Raw genomic sequence first — 14,584 nt, 5'->3', positions numbered from 1 at the left:
CCCGAGAAATCGGGTTCGATTGGCTCCCGGCCGTGTCCGGCTCGGTTACGAACAGAGGAAGGAGATGGAAGCGCTGACATACGGCCCCAGGATGTCAGCGAGCAGTGAGGAGGGGAAGGGAGCGCTGCACGCGCGGGCCTAGCCACTGGGCCGAGAGCGCGCTGGGCCAGGCGCTGGCTGGGCCGCCAGGCCGACAGGGAGGGCTTTGTTGACGGTCCTTAAGTATTAAAATTAATAATGAAATAAACATGAAAAAGGATCAATATGAAACAAACATCTAGAATTAGGGTTTTATCTGACAGAATTCCACGAGCTTTGGTGTTTATCTATTTCTGCAGGGGTTTATCAGAAAATATGGAGAGAAGGCCCACATGTCATGTTTACAACGAGATAATTACGTGCCGCGCAATTTTCCTCAATCTAGAAGGATCCAGAAGCCACGGGAATGAACGGGACACGATTCGGGCTCGGGGGCTGGGCGCCCGCCCACCCCCCTTGGGCGCCCGCCCAGGGTTGGAGGCCAAACAGGACTCTGCTTCGGGGCAAGACTCCACCGACCTAAAGGATCAATCTAAACCATACAATCTATGTCGGTTTGATCCAATGGCTCACGTTCACTTGAGGGGACTATAAAACCAGACACCCTGGCCCCTGGAGGAGAGAGGAGAAATCATTATTCAGAGGTAGCCATCAAAGTTAGGGTTTAGAGCTTCTCTCCCACAGTGAATTAGAATTAGCTACTCCCTAATCCTTCAAGTTTAGAGGTTGATTAGATAGCAATTAGAGAAGTAGAGCACTACGCTCTGGATTCGGATCTTCGGTAATAAAGATTGGTATTATTCATATCTTTCTCTAATTCTATTGTTCTAATTGCATTATGTCTCTAATTATTATGTTCTTAGTTTGCTCTAGTTCTATATTTGATATAGTTATGTATAAGTTTGCAAAGCGCTTAGCTCTTGTCGCGAGGGAGTTAGGTGATAGATCACATGTGAGCGTGGTGCTTAGATGTTATTTATCTGCAAATGTATCCTATTGGCCGAGTCGTGTGGTAGTTTGCGATAGTGACAGCTTCGTTGATTCTTATATAGTCCACCCTCCGTTGATAGGACAGGCAGAACCGGTATTGTGGAGTAAGTCATGCGATGTTCTGATTTACTTTATCAATGTTCCTTATACATGAATGAAGAGTCTTTTATGCTATATATGATCTTGTAGATAACTAGAGTAGATTATGACTTAGTAGTTAGTAGATAACTTAGAATCCATTCTCTAGCTAATCCGACATCACCTACATATATGAGGAGTAGTCTATTTTCTAATCGCTGTGCTCTCTATCCCATGAACTTATACTTTATTATCATTATCTTTATGGTTTACCCCCTGCTAAAGTATGTGACTGTGTGACGAGTTTCTCATTAGTAATCATGTTCTTGCAAGTTTATCTCTAGTCTATGCCTTGATAGATTTTGCCCATTGATTTAATTCCATCTTCTTAAGATCCCCTAAGCAAAATTATAAATAACGATACCTGGAATACTTATCCTGGTGAAATGCTACAATGAGGTGTTTTATTTGTGCGCTTGCGGATAGAATAGATTATTTTCTAGAGAGCCTTTACATTTATAAATACCTTTGTACACTCTGGCGCCATGCTAGGGATGACAACCTAGTATCTAAGTGGTGTTAGCTAGTGTCAACAGGCTTCCCCCTTTCTCTTTTTTTTCCAAATTCTTTTCTGTTTTCTTTTCCAAAACCTTTTCCAAATAGCATTTTCAAAGCACAAACAAATAAAATAAAAACAGGAACAACACACAAAAAATACTATGCTCCGGCATGAATGCAAGATTCAAGTTTCTAAACATATGATGAGTTTTTAACTTGACAAAAATTATTTATTTACTAGATTAAATGCCCACAACAATACTTAAATAAATTCAATTAATTCCTATTAATTGAAATCAAAATTTTTGGTGTTACAAACTCTACCCCCTTAAAAGAATCTCGTCCTCGAGATTGAGCAGTGTATAAACAAACCACTGTGGATATGACCTTCTCCAAACATCCTCTCTTTTTCAGGTTGCTTCTGCCTCTGAAAACCAATTCCATTGCACTAGCAATTCAATGTCTCTAATCAAGTAGCATACCTGGTAGCTTTTCTGAGAAATCACCTAGGAATTTATTCAATGCACGATCCGAAATATCATCATCCAGCTGATTCACTGTAGATGTGGGTGGAGCCTGCACTGCTACATCCACACTGATTCTCTCTCCCTTGGGTGTTGTCACAACTACTACTTTCTCTTTGCACTTAATTTCCGTAGTATATTTCTTCATCCAATCCAAACCCAATATCACATCTATGCCTAAGGTTCTCATAACCATGGGACTAACCGGGAAATCTACCCCCCTTAAAGAAAGACTTGCTGAGGGGCAACAATATGAAACTGGTATAGTCCCTCCCGGTGAGTTTACTAGCATATGGGTTTTCATGGCAACTAGTGGAATGCTATGAGCTCTAACAAATGCTTGTGATATGAAAGTATGCGACGCTCCAGAATCAAATAAAACAGTAGCGGGGATAGAGTTGATACTGAACGTACCCATCATAATTTCTGGTCCCTCTTGTACTGTTTCTGCAGCCACATGGTTCACCTTTGCTCCATGAGAATTAGACTTCTGATTGTTGTTCTGCTGGTTGAACCTCTCCGGACAATCATATGACATATGACCTTCTTTCCCACAGCGAAAACACCTGGTAGGGGTATTGGGAGCACTTCTCTTCATAGCGGTGGCATTGGAATTTCCTGAGCGGTGAATCTGCTGACAACTCTGCTGTTGATTAGGATTACGCTGAGGTTGTTGGTTGCGATCCCATTGACCAACCGGTCCCTGGAACCTCTGTTGATCGCCCTGCTGAGAATTGAAACGTTGGCGGTTGTTGCCTCCAGAACCTTGGGCTAGCATTCTTCTCTTCTTGTCCTGGCCTTTGCGCATGTTATCCAACACAATAGCACGGTTCACCAGAGCCTGGAAGGTAGGATATGTGTTTCCAGCTAGTTGCAACCTAAGTTCATAGTAGAGACCCTTCATGAAGAGACGTTGTTTGTCAGCATCTTCTCTAACTTCGTTTGGGGCATAGCGAGCCAACTGCTCAAACATGTGATGATACTCAGCCACAGACATAGAACCCATCTTGAGAGTTCTGAATTCTTCCTGCTTGAGCTCCATCATTCCTTCATTGATATGTCGTGCTCTAAAGTCTCTACAAAACTCCAACCAAGTGACAGGAGGAGCATTGTTGGGACGAGCAGCTTGATATGACTCCCACCATGTCTGAGCTGCCCCCTGAAGTTGTCCAGAAGCATACAACACTTTTTCCATATCATTGCACTGGGCTATGTTCAGTTGTCTCTCCACAACACGTAACCAATCATCTGCCTCCATGGGATCAGCTGAGTGTGTAAACACCGGAGGTCTTCCCTTCATAAATTGACCACGCTTATCTCTCACATGAACTGGTGGTGGTGGTGGTGGAGGTTGCTGCTGTAGGTGCTGCATGAAAACGTGCATCATCTCATTTTGGGTTTGCATGAGTTCCTCCACAGTGATTGGGCCATTGCCACCATTGCCATTGCCACGGCCTCTGCCTTTGCCTCTTCCCCTTGCTGCCATCTCAATTCCAAGGTATATAAAGACATCTTAGTAATGTCTAACATGACAATTACAAGAGTTAACGGAATCTAAAATTTTCTGGGTGACATCCAACATCAGTAGATCAAAATATTAGTCATATCTCGAGTTGCAGAATTCAAAAGGATGCATGCTATATACCGTTGGAAAGATAAAGAAATTGTCTACAACTTTCATTTAGATCATATTAGCAGATTCCAATGTTAGGTTAATCAAAATTTGGGTACAACCGAAACTGTTCCAGAATTCCAGACTGCATAGAAACTTCAACTTTGAACAGCCATAACTCACAGCTCATAACAGATAATAATGTCATTCTTGAGGCATTGGACAGATATGAAAGTCTACTTGTTCCCAGAAAAATTTGATGAACATTGCACGAACAGATTTTGAGATGTACCAGATTCTTTGCAGACTGCTCCAGAAAACAGCAAAGGACAGAAACAGAATTTTAACCAAACCCAACTTTTTAGTTCATTAATCCTTATGCCTTAAGCCTATAACTAAATGAAATTGTAGCGAAAATCTACAAGATCATTACACTCATTACAAATATCCAAATCAAGCATAAGCATAATAACAAACCAAACCAAGCATCAAAGGTTCACACTTCAAGCATTGACTTAACTTGCGGTACTATCGTTCTCTTCCTATTAAGGGCAAGGATCCTAAATCTCCTATTTCAAAGACGCCAGAAAGTGGTAAGACAAGGTTCTAAAAGCATACCGAGCAAGGAGTGGAGATGAGAACAAGTCTTTAAAATAAGCATCAAGGTGAAGATGAATAGCAATGAAGAGGATATAGTATAGGAGAAAATATCAAGGTTTACAGAGCAAGGATTTTATAGCAATTTCAAAACCTTAAGACGGTCAAATTCTAACTAGGCTTGCGTCCGACAGTCAACAAAGCTTTGATATCAATTTGTCACACCTATATTTTAAGAATAAAATAGGATGCATAAAAGACTCATATGTGCCCCAGAAACAGTCGCACACATAAGTACACAAATCTCAAATGTACCATTGCAGTGTTTATTACATAGCGGAATATAATATATCACATAGTCTCATACAAAAATGATAGCATGAAGTAACAACGCTCTCGACGGAAGCTCCACACAGGGACATTGCTGACTGGTTGACTCCAAACCTAGTACTCATAATGGTAATCCTCATTCCAGTCATCTTCATTATCATAACCTGGGGGTGTTGGGAAATTGCAAGAGTGAGCACATATCGTACTCAACAAGTAAAACCCAGGGGTTCATGAGGCTCAAATAGCTGACAGGGGTTTGACTGCATTTAGCTTTTAATAGTGGATAGCAAGTTCATAATTAAATAGCAATTGCCAAGGTAGCATAAATAATCCATTAATCCCATGATCAAGTGTAAGCATAATTAATTCTTAGCATAAACGATAATCAAATGAACATAACAACTTAATAAGCTCATCGTCGGCGCAGCAAGAACCCCCAAGGCCGCTCATAACCGTGAGCACGGCTAGTATACCAGTTTTACACTCTGCAGAGGTTGTACATCTTTACCCATGAGTCATGATTTACCCTTTCGCCCGAGGCAGCTAATCTCTTAACCCCCTTCATAGGGAGGTCGGCAGGGATCACTATTAAGCCTTTCAAAAGTTCGTCTAACAAGTTAGGGCCGCAAGGTTTCCTTTGCGCGCAGATATAGAGCCCCCCTTCCGATGGCACAATGACTCGCAGCCTATACACATACAGACAGAGGCCACACTATAGCCAAAACAGTTCAGCCCCTCCGCCCTTTCGGGTAACTTCTAACAAGCTAGAAAAGGGCTTCATGCTGAGCTAAAGCCAGAGCCATTATAGCCCTCATGGTTGCACTGTTGTCCCGGTGATCACTTACAGACAAGATCTCATTCTTTTATGTTCATTGCATAGCTATTAATCATCTTACAAGATCATGGATTATATCAAGCACTAGCACATCTACAAAAAATGCATATCAAGTAGGTAGCAAGGAATACAGGTAACAATCATCTATGATTTTGCTAAGGTCGTCGAGGTGATAGCATGCATATGATATATATGTATTTATATGTGAATAGGTAACAAGGATGATCCCTAGTTATACTTGCCTTGATTAAAGCTCTCCTAAGCCTGCTGCTGGCCTTTGAAAGATTGACCTTGATCACCGACGTATCGCTCACCGTTTATAACCGATCATCAATCAACAACACACATTCCAATGTAGACAATCATATATGAAGCAAACAAGCTATAATTAGAACAATACACCAAACAGTGATAAAACAAGGATAAAAGTTTAGGAAAATATTCTACGCAGCGCTACGATCACCCAAACGCAAAGTTCACGAAAATCGGAATTAAAACGTGAAAGATTTGAATTTTCTAAGATTTCCTATAGACAAATAATTAGTTAAATGCTACTGCGAAAATAAAAAGTTTCAAAACAGTAAACTAATATTTCTAACATGTAGAGCATATAATTACGAACCTAACGCAATTTGAATGAGCAAAAACGGAATTAAAATGAATATTTTATGAGCAAACTAAATCTAGTGGCAATTCTGTAATTTCTGGAAACGTATTTTACTCAGAGTTGAGTAACGGAATCGTCTCAGGGCGCCAAGGACTGCGGCTCGATTTCCAATTTCACCAGGGACTTTTTAACAATTTTTACCCCGAAGGGGTAAGTTCTAATCACGGCCGTCCGTGATCGATCCGACGGTCCTCAGGCCTCCGGAGAGAGCCAGGCGGCGGCCGGCCGTCTGCCTCCTCTCCGGCGCGGTGGTCGCCATGGACAGAGCTCCTGAGCTCGCCGGCGTCCGCTGGCTTCTCGTTTCCGAGCACCATTTCAAGAAAGAAAAGCACCATCGGAACGAGGAGCTCACCGCGAACTCGAGGAGGTGCTTTGCTGGGGTCGAAGAACGACGGGAGGAGCTCGCGGCGCGCGGCAAGGCGCTCGGCTTGCGGCGAGATCCCGTCTGGCGGCTGTTGTAGCTAGGGCACGGATGTCGCGCGGCGAAGATGGGAAACACGCGCGGAGGGCGATGCTAGGGATTATATAGGGGCTCGGCTAACGCGTTTGGCAAGTAATCCCGAGAAATTGGGTTCGATTGGCTCCCGGCCGTGTCCGGCTCGGTTACGAACAGAGGAAGGAGATGGAAGCGCTGACATGCGGCCCCAGGATGTCAGCGAGCAGAGAGGAGGGGGAGGGAGCGCTGCGCGCGCGGGCCTGGCCACTGGGCCGAGAGCGCGCTGGGCCAGGCGCTGGCTGGGCCGCCAGGCCGACAGGGAGGGCTTCCCCCTTTCTCTTTTTTTTTCCAAATTCTTTTCTGTTTTCTTTTCCAAAACCTTTTGCAAATAGCATTTTGAAAGCACAAACAAATAAAATAAGAACAGGAACAACACAAAAAAAATACTATGCTCCGGCATGAATGCAAGATTCAAGTTTCTAAACTTATGATGAGTTTTTAATTTGACAAAAATTATTTATTTACTAGATTAAATGCCCACAACAATACTTAAATAAATTCAATTAATTCCTATTAATTGAAATCAAAATTTTGGGTGTTAGAGTCACTATGCACTAAAATGGCTATGTTTCTACTCTAACTAAAAAGAGAGCTAACAAGATTAATATATTACTCTACTTGCTACTCTAACACAAGATATATTGCAAGAATAAAAGAGAAGGGAAATTGACTAGCTCCAAGAGTAATAAGAAATCAACAGTGGCAACAATCACCTAGTGGCACAAATATGAATCACAAATGCATAAACACTTGGGTTTTCCCAACTCTTCTCACCAAGGCCTTGTTTACTTCCCGAAATGAAAATTTTCGTGACACTGTAGCACTTTCGTTTGTTTGTGGTAATTATTGTCCAACCATAGACTAACTAGGCTCAAAAGATTCGTCTCGTCAATTTCGACCAAACTGTGCAATTAGTTTTTATTTTCATTTATATTTAATACTCCATGCATGTGTCTAAAGATTCGATGTGACAGGGAATCTTGAAAAATTTTGCGTTTTTAGGTGGAAGTAAACAAGGCCCAAAGAGTACCAGTCATGGATGGAGAGGAGAGGGAGGAGATCTTCTTGGAGCTCTCAAATCGATGAGCTTACTCTCTCACTAGGGGCTCAAATCAAAGGAACGAGAGGAGAGGTTTGGAATGAGCACAAGCGAAGAGGGGCCTCGCCACGCTCCACTTTCCAAACGGCAAGGCTCGGTCAACAAGGGACAGAGCATCAAACGGCAACGCTCTAGAGCTAACGGTGAAGCTGACGCCAACCAATAGAGCGACAACGTAAGCACCCAGCAGCACTTCAGGCCAGTTCCAAAATTTTTTTGGAAAATCGACACGATAACACTTTTGTTTGTATTTGACAAATATTGTCCAATCATAGATTAATTGGGCTCAAAAGATTCATCTCGTTAATTGCGATCAAACTGTGTAATTAGTTTTTATTTTTATCTATATTTAATTGTCTCAAGATTCGATGTGACGAGAAATCTGAAAAGATTTGGAAAATTTGTTGAGAACTAAACAAGGCCGGCTGGCTCCCTCTCTGTTTTTTTTTTTTCGCCAGGACAGGCCGTCAGGAGCACATGCAAAAGCACGAACCTTCCTGGAAGCTGCTCATGCATGCAAATTGTGGGTCCCGCGGCTCCATCCTTCTCTCACGACCAAGGCAAGGCGCAGGCAAGCAAGAAATTTCCATCGAGCTTCTCTCTCTTGCACCTGCACCCAACCAGCTCGGGTGGATTTAATTCCAGCCACACCCGAGGGCAGCTGCTGAGAACCGGAATTTCGTCCTGCAAATATTCTCTTTTCTTTTTAACCCTTCCAAGCACTAACTTAACCCATATATATATATATCAAAAATAAGATGGGCATAGTTTTTCACAAAAATTTTTAGGGTTTTCTCATGCATTTGATCACAACGTCACTAAGCGTAAAGAATATGCAAATGCAACTCACACTTAGTGGCATTAGATAATCATTGCAATTAAAGATTTCTCATCTTTATAATATGATTATCTATTCTAAATCCGATCTCGCACTCTATAGCGCCTTGATCGGCAAAACAAATATTCTATTTTATACATTTGCCTTGAGCTCATAGGATTTTGTTTTTCTCCAATTCTTTTCCAAGTATGAGCACTTGATCAATATTTTGGACCACCATCCACCATCATGATGCATCATATTGCTCCATCACTTGGATAGGACCACCTTGTCTAATTCAACCACTTAGCACAAAGGTTCGTCCTTAAGTTTCATCAATTACCCAAAACCAAACTAGAGGCTTTCAAATATTCTCCATTATATTTCACTTCTCCCTATAAACCTCCACTACTCGACTACCCCTCAGCCCCATCCTTCACCGTAATGTAGCACCTGTGTATTTTCCTCGTCCTGCAGGTAGCACTCACTGTGTCGCCGCCGCTAGCTCGCCGCGCAACAACGCAATGACAGCGGCGGGCTGGGCGCGCATCAAAGAAGTTAGAGGGCTCGTCAGAGTTTGTTAAGCTAAAGTACGACATGAGCCCGGTGCTGGCGTCCGCCATCGCGGTGCACCCGGCTGCCTAGAAGCGCGCACGATCTTGTGTGTTCCTCCGCTCTGTCAAGCCACGCCCGGTAAGGATCTACTGAAATGATCAAGATGCCCAAGAGGGAGAGTGAATTGATCTAATTCTGAATTTTCATGCAAGAATTAAAAACCCTATGCCCAAGATGCTCAAGCGATGGTGGAGGGAACACAACGAGTTGATGGATAAGGAGTCACACGCAACGTAAAAACCCTAGTTTGATTTTGTATAATTGATGAAAACCTAAGTGTACTAATCTTTGTCATGAGTGAAATGGAAAGATAGGTTAAGAACTGACCAAGTGATGGAGGTGACTAAAAGACGATATTCGAGTGCTCCAACATGAAAAAAGAAGAAATAGAAAAAAACAAAATAGGCTAAGGCAACAGTATAATTATCTCATTTTGATTTGCCACCTAAGACACACTAGGTGTGAGTGGATTCAAGATGGATAACCTTCAGTTATAATGATTATCTAGCGCCACTAAGTATGAGTCTTTTTTACATACGCCTTGCGGTTAGTAACATGGTGAAATACATAAGAAGATCTTGTATAAATATTTGTGAGATTTGCTATATCAAATGCTAATTTTGGTTTGGCATTTTTGAGAAGATAGTATTAATATAAAAGGTTAAAAAAGAAAGGAGAAGATACTTCTTGCCGCTTTGCATGCAGGCGAAGAAATCTGAAGGAGCTTTGGAGCCCACGCCAAATATAGGCATATATGCAGGCCTGGCTCATCCATAACTCTTATAAAGCTAAACCCCACTAGATGAATTCTCTTTTCATGCAAGGTGTCCACATCATTCCCCACTAAGTGACCCACTAAATATTTTATCTCTTCATGCAAGGTGTCCACATCATTCCCCACAATGTCCATGTCATCCTATATTAATTACAAAAAATGACCATGTCATCTATATCATATTAAATACTTTAAATCTTTAATCTATTAACATACAAGTCATGTACATACACTATTTGTTTCATCACCAATTAATTTCTCTATAATGTAACCAAATATTAGTGTTTGTTTAGCAATTTTTTTACTAGATTTAATACAATAAAATACATGCAAGTCAAATTCATATGTATAAATATATAATAGACTGAATTTCATATAGTAATTCTATGTATATAATGATTTATTTTTAAGAAATTACCGTAACAACGTGTGGGAAACTCACCTCTAGTTTTAAAAGAATTTTGAAGGAGCTTGTGGAGCCCACGCCAAATACTGCATGGAGCGCTCGTGACACTTGTTTAGTCCACCCAAAACCAAATTTGTTTAAGATTATTTGTCATATCAAATATTATGACATATATATAAAGCATTAAATATGGATGAAATAAAAACTAATTGCTATAAATTGTGAGATGAATCTTTTAACTCTACTTGGTCCATCATCAAATAATTATTACCAAATAAAAATGGTAAAGTACCAAAAGAAATTCGGAACTAAATGCACGAGAGAAGCACGAAGTTTTGCGGTACCTGCCTAGCACCGCTCCACACTGGGGCCCAACCCTATCCGCACTTGGGTGCATGAGGGGCCCGCGCGCATGTTTTTGTTTTCTTTTTTTTGAGAGTGCGCACGTGTTTTTGTGAGCAGAGACACGGTTGTCAAAGGAAGCACATGGTCGCTAGTGCTGTTGAGTGTGCAAGGAAGCTTCGTGGGTACTGTCCCGGCAGCCACTAATTTTTGGCATTTGCATGGCTGAGCTGATGCGACGGGTCGCGCGATGGGACACGCGTGCAGCGGCCAGTACGATTTTTTTTTGTTTTGGCAGAAGCCTGCTCATAGGGCATCGGTGCCTGGAGTGGAAAGAGAAAATCTTAGCACCACTATAAGAGCACATCAAATTTTCCATCACATCGAATCTTTACACACATACATGAAGTATTAAATATAGACAAAAATAAAAACTAATTGCACAGTTTGGTTGGAATTGATGAGACGAATCTTTTGAGCCTAGTAGGTTTACGATTGGACAATATTTGTTAAATACAAACGAATATGCTACAGTGTCGATTTCCTAAAATTTTTCGGAACTACAAGGCCTTAAAAGCCGGGCCACCCTTGCCCAGTGCTACTCCTCCTCCACTGTTAGAGCATCTCCAAGGGCTTTGCAAACAAACTTTGCATTGCCTTATTACAAAAAAGAGTAGAAAATACCTCTCCAATGGTTTTGCAAATAAGGTTTGCAATTTGGTTAACTTTGCAAATAGAGGTTGAGGCTTTGCATATATGTAAACCTTCCCACCACTTTGCATCTACAATTTCGGCCTTCCACGTCGGACTCCATCCCCCTGCCCCCCGCGCGATTTCTCTACGCTCGTCCGCCCTCCCTGCCGCGCGCGCCCGCCCTCCCTACTTGGATGCCATTTGTGCCGTCCCTGTGTCTTCACGACGATGCACCGAACTGGCGGCGGCGCGACCACGGAGACTCGCGCGCGTCCACGAACAACGACGTACGCTGCCACGTCTGGACGACGTATGCGGCCACGGCGCGGGAACGGAGGTGGACCTTCCCTCGGAGGAGGACGGAGGTGGACGGAGCCGAACTGACACGAACGACGACGGTGACGAACGACGAACGCGGCCTGGGCTGGGCGGCGACTGGCGCGAAGACCTAGGCTAGGCGGCAACTGGCGGCGACCTGGCTTGGGCGGCGACGGGCACGCACGACGTACGTCAAAATGGCGCGAAGGGAAAAAACACGCGGACGTGATCGGTGAAAAAAAAATCGGAGGTGGAGTCCACACTTTAGGTTTGCCAATTCTAAATGCAAAGTTCCTTGTAGTTGGACTATTTTTAGACTTTGCAAATGAGTTTGGGACTTTGCAAACAACACCAAATGCAAAATTCATTTGCAAAGTCTCTTGGAGATGCTCTTAGGCCTTGTTTAGTTCCCAAAAAATTTGCAAAATTTTTCAGATCTCCCGTCATATCGAATCTTTAAACGTATGCATGGAGTATTGAATATAAACAAAAATAAAAACTAATTGCACAGTTTTGTCGGAATTGACGAGATGAATCTTTTGAGCCTAGTTAGTCTATAATTAGACAATATTTGTTACATACAAACGAAAGTGTTACAGTATCGATTTCTCAAAATTTTTTGAACTAAACAAGGCCAGACTTGTGACCGCTGCAGGCTGTGCCGGCTTGTGACAAGTCGCATCACTGTTTTAAAGAGACCAGGTGCGCATACATGTGGTTCAGTTCGCCAACTTTTTTTGATTTGAGCACTTTTATTTTTATTTAATAATTATTGTCCAATCATACTAACTAGTCTAAAAATTTTTGTCTCACATATTATAGATAAACTACGTAATTAGTTATCTTTTTTATTTATATTCAATATTTTATGTATGTGCCATAAGATTCGATGTGATGAAAAATTTTAAAAAATTTTGGAAACTAAATAAGGCCTAAGATGTGTTTTTTGGATTTTGATACCGTAGCATTTTCGTTTTTGTTTGACAAACATTATTCAATTATGAAGTAACTAGTCTAACAGATTCGTGTCGCGATTTATAGATAAACTGTGTAATTGCTTCATGCATGTGCCGCAAGATTCGATGTGACCGTGAATCTTGAAAAGTTTTTGGTTTTGGGGTGAACAAGGCCAGTTAAACGTATTTACTAAAACATCTTTAGCTCCACATTTGATCGAACTGCACATGAAGTTGAAGCAAACAAAAAAATTGTTGACGCAAAAGTAGATCTGCAAACACAAAAGGTATACCCGATTCAATGTTAAGGCGTGTCCGCCGATTTGACCTTACAACCGACAAATGTGATAACTCGAATACTTTGGTCCCGACAACAGCGATACGCCCGGATGCCACGGCCAAGAGGTATTCACGCGGTGTGGGGGTATAAACGCCTATACCCTTACGGCTAGACTTAGGCCAGGAGGCTTGGCCCATTATGAGACGAGTTTGATGCTTGATCCAACTACTCGGAGTTTCGCGCAAGGAAACAAGACGTGGATGTCAAGCCAGATTTTAGTCGGTTAGAATAGGAATTGATATCATGTTATTTATGGCAATTGTAATCGACTAGGATTATTTTTTGGATCTGTAACCCCGCCCTCTGGACTATATAAGGATAGGCAAGGGACCCCCCTAGGACATCTTATCTCAACTCAACACAATTCACAGCAATACAATCAAACGCAGGACCTAGGTATTACGCCCACACGGTGGCCGAACCTGGATAAAAACCTTATCTGTGTCTTGCGTTACCATCAAGTTCGTAGCTTGCGCACCTGTCTGCCGATAAACTACTACCGTGGGTATACCCCAAGGTAGACTGCAGACTAGCTTTCGTTGATAGTGGCGCGCCAGGTAGGGGGAGTGCGCACAGCTTCCCAGATGAACAAGATGGTTATCGTCCCAACTTCCACAGCCGTGGCTGAAGGTCTCACATTTACCGTCGGGCAGATCACTTGGACAACTCACGGCGGCGGCCTGACGACCACGACTCCGGAAGAAACCCAGATCCAATCTGGGACAACAGAGGCGTCGACTCCGATCATGCCGACTCCGAGAACCCGACCACTACTCCCTCGCTACATGGCAAAGCGAGTCGACAACTAGGATCTGCTTCAAGCCCTCGATCGCGCCGACCACAAACTTCTCGAAGCCTCCAACATGGTGGATTAGATTTCACGCAGGCCCGGTCAGGCGGCAACATCAAATTTTTTCGACTCCCGTCGACCAACTCGTGTCTCCACACACGAACGACTGGAGACGTCCCTGATGATAACATCGACCACCACGGGACGGACTATCAAGTTCAAGACAGCCTCGCTAGACTAGAACTTCCCTCACGGTCTGAACAACGCGGCTGATCAGTTTTCGCGGCATACCGATTCTCTATTCAGGAAGATGGGATTGTCGCCAGGGCAAACCAATAGGTCGGCTCGTCACTTTGTCAACATGGTATCCATCCGAACCCTACCAGACGACAAGGCCACCAGCACGAACTCTAGCACAGGATCTGTCCCTACCGAGGTTTTACACCCCGAGGACGAAGACTACGACCTGGATCTACCACCTTACCCCCCGGGTTTTTCTCACTTTCCAGTCTTTCCACCTCGATGAGGAGATCTGGTTTTCAACGTCGGCAATGACGAACCAGTCGTCGACGGTGAAACCGACGAACAAAGACAACAGCGCGAACAGCGCAACGCCGATCGTGCTCAGCGGCGAGCAGATGAGGAGTGGCAATTAACCCCAAACAACCTTGACGATGCTTTTGACATGGTTGGAAATCAGCAAGTGT

This window comes from Sorghum bicolor, chromosome 7 (genome assembly GCF_000003195.3).
Source record: "Sorghum bicolor cultivar BTx623 chromosome 7, Sorghum_bicolor_NCBIv3, whole genome shotgun sequence".
NCBI lineage: Eukaryota > Viridiplantae > Streptophyta > Magnoliopsida > Poales > Poaceae > Sorghum > Sorghum bicolor.
Note: the sequence above shows the minus strand (reverse complement) of the source record.